Genomic DNA, 3,544 nt, shown 5'->3' with positions numbered 1-3,544 from the left:
ATCTTGTTGCTGGGTGAGAACTGCAAAAAAAAATGCGATCCTGTTGTTAAATTCTATCACAGATCCTCGATCCCATCCTTGGCATATTCCCAAGACGTTAGGGCTCCACCCTTCCTGATTAATATAGGAGCTGTAATATTCATTCCAAGAATTAATCAATGATACTTGAAAATAAATAGATTGCAATATAAAGACAATATCAACAGGAGTATGAACTGGCACTTATTTTTTTACAAATTAGTCCTTCTTTTAACTCACTCATGAAATTTGATTTCAGATTTGAGATTTCAGATTTATTGTCAGAGTACATACATGACATCACACACAACCCTGAGATTCCTTTTTCTTGTGGGTGCAGCAGAATTGCCACTAATTGGTAGTGCAAAAAATAAACTGTGCACAGCATAATCATGTAAACAAAGAGCTGTAAACAGATGATGAATGTAAACAAAATGAATGTACAATACAGAGAGAACGAAAATAAAGTCTGCAAGTAAGAGCCCTTAAATGGGTCTCTGAGTTTGTCGTTGAGGAATCTGATGGTGGAGGGGTAGCAGCTGTTCCTGAACCTGGCGGCGTGAGTCTTGCGGCACTTACACCTCTTTCCTGATGGCAGTAGCGAGAACAGAGCGTGTGCTGCGTGGTGAGGGTCTTTGATGATTGCTGCTGACGGCAGCGTTCCCTGTATATGTACTCAATAATTTTGTGTGTGTTGACCTGGGCTATGACAACCACAACATGGAGGGCCTTACATCCATACCAGACCATGATGCAGCTAGTCAGCACACTTTCCACCACACATTTGTAGAAATTTGCCAGGGGTTTTGTTGTCAAACCAAACCTCTGCAAACTCCTGAGGAAGTAGAAGTGATGACTTGCTTTCTTCATAATGTCATTGGTGTGTTGGGTCCAGGAAATATCCAGTGAGATAGTAACACCCAAGAACTTAAGTTTGTTCACCCCTTCCACCTCTGATTTCCCAGTGATCAATGTATTATATACCTCTGGCTTTAATGAAATTTGGAAAATGTAGTTTGTTAATGCTTACTATTGAAACTACCATTCAATACCGTTATACCACAGGATGAATTGAATCCAATAGATTTGATTTATTAGGAAAATATAAACCATCTCCCTGCTCTTTTCAAACCATATGAGGAATTAGTTCCCCGGTTCTGAAGTAGCTGCTAATTCAGCATCAAATCTCATGTGACGCAGGAGAGGAGACAGCCGTAAGAGAAACATGGTGGTTGAGCTCTTTGACAAGATGTGGAGCCAATTAAAGTAGGAACAGAATACATTGGAATCCAGCTGCATGTGAAAGAAAAACTTCAGATGAAAAGAAAATGAGTGGTGGTCTCGCACCCAGCAAAAGCACAGCATATGTATCAAATTTGCCATTTTCTCTGACAGATAGTGATCTGCACAAGATTTTTCCAAGTTGTAAAAGTTACAGTTTTGAGAGACAAGGATTTCAGGAAAAGCAAAGGTGTGGCATTCATTCTGTTCCTCAATAGGGAATCGGCATATAACGGTATTAGGGCATTGAATAACAAGCAAGAATATGGTCACTTGAGCTACGCATGCCCAAAAAAAACATGCTCAGAGAATGAGAGCCTCCAAAAAGAAAGAAAAGAAGAAAAAAAAAGATCAGTGAACCAGAAGAAATTGAAGAAGAGGAGGCGGAAAGTGAAGATGAAGGAGAAGACCCTGCTCTTGATAGCCTGAGCGAAGCTTTTGCTGTCCAGCAAGCAAAAGTTGAGGAGGAGGAACTCAGATGTAAACAGACTGTTGGTGATGCAAGTGAGTGTTCAACATCTGAACTGTCAAAGCACCCACGGATCAAAAAAAGTGAATACTTCAGTGATGAAGAGCTGAGTGATTAGATTATTTTTCATCCTAATGAAGATTATGGGTGTATTTAAGATGCAAAAGATGCTTTAATGAACCAGACTAATTAGACAAGAAATTAAGACTTCCTGTGTCAGGACAACCATTGCAAATATATGGACTTTTTGATTTTTTTTTTCCTTTTAATGTTTCTTATATTTGCAGTAAAATGATTATTAAGAAATAAAATTACTTTTAAAAAATTAAGAAAAGATTTGATTAATTATCACACATACCAAGATATAATAAAAAAGCTTTGTTTTTCTTGCTATCCAAGCAAGTCAATTCATTCAGTACATAGTGCAAAAAAAACAAATAAACATCAGTGTTAAAATAAGATAAAAAATGCAAGTTATTGAAAAATACAAATATAGTGCAGGTTGAGAGAAAGTTCATCAAAAACAGAGAAAGGCTAGAGCGTATGCAGTAAAGAATCTGATATAGTCAGGAAAGAAATGGTCATTAAATCTAGAGGTTTGTGATTTCAAGCATATGTGTACTGTGCCCAGTGAAAAGTAAAAGAGATCATGACTGGGTCTTTTACTATGTCAGGAGCTTTCCAGAGTTAGTGGAAGGTATGGACAAAATTGATGGAGGGTAGGTTGATATGCATGACAGACTTGGCTGCATTTACATCTCTGTTAAAGGTGAGACAATCTTTTAAAAGGTTCTTGCGTGAAAGTTTGTGAAAATGAAGACTTGCATACAACATAAATGACAAATGTAAAACATCCTCTCCTGCCTTTTATCTGCCACATGACATGACAAGTACAAGACAAATATTACTAAATGGATCACAGGTACCAGTGAACAAACAGAAATGCCAGTTTATTTTTTCTTATGGATAAAAATGTATTCAAGGGATCTATGGAGACTAAAATAGAATCAGTAATGCAGTGGGAAAGCAGAAGTAAAGTGATTTGATGGACCAATTGCATGATTCATGGTGATCGGAGAAAATGAAAAGATGGATGAGTGCAGAGACTGCAGTTTTTAATCGCACTGGCACTGAGTTGTTCTTGGTAATGCATCCCACACCAATCCCACCCCCCCCCCCAACCGGAAAAAACGCTGCTGTAAGTGGTTGTGGAGTAAGTGCTCACTGATTATTATTGTTATTTCCTTGGTGAAGAAATGAAAGCCATGAACAGCTTTATTATTATGGGTTGTTTTTCTTCATATAGATTGCAGTGCCTTTAGTTTTTCTGCTATGCATTTATCCTTCATTACTCCTTGCACATTGTGCCTTAAGACAATGAATATTTAGACATGTACCTTTACCAGTATGTCAAGTACTATAGGACATGCATTTATGGTGAAAGAGGAAGGTTTTTTAGTCAGAGAGGTGGGTTCCTGGAATGGGTTGCCTGGAATAGCTATGGCAGCAGATACAAGTGAAGTTTATTGTCATCTGATTGTACAAGTACAACCTGATGAAGCAGCGTTCTCTAGTCTTCAGTGGAAAACATGCCAACACACAACCAGACTTAATACACATATAGAAAAACAATACATTTGGAGGACAGGTATTTCATCTAAATAAATAAATTTTATTTTCTACGTATGCAAGTCTTGCATGGTTAGTGTGAGCAGTTCCCTTGATTGTTCAGCAGTCTCACTGCCCGTGGGAAGAAGCTATTCTTCAGCCTAAAGA

General features: G+C 37.9%; 1 pseudogene; it reads left to right on the top strand.

The window, feature by feature from the left end:
* The first annotated feature begins 1,346 nt into the window (after nucleotides 1-1,346).
* LOC138753153 (zinc finger CCHC-type and RNA-binding motif-containing protein 1 pseudogene) lies at nucleotides 1,347-1,886 on the top strand (annotated as a pseudogene).
* The last annotated feature ends 1,658 nt before the right edge of the window (nucleotides 1,887-3,544 follow it).

This window comes from Narcine bancroftii, chromosome 1, assembly GCF_036971445.1.
Source record: "Narcine bancroftii isolate sNarBan1 chromosome 1, sNarBan1.hap1, whole genome shotgun sequence".
Taxonomy (NCBI): Eukaryota; Metazoa; Chordata; class Chondrichthyes; order Torpediniformes; family Narcinidae; genus Narcine; species Narcine bancroftii.
The sequence above is the reverse complement of the archived record's forward strand: the minus strand, read 5'-3'. Positions and strand labels throughout refer to the sequence as shown.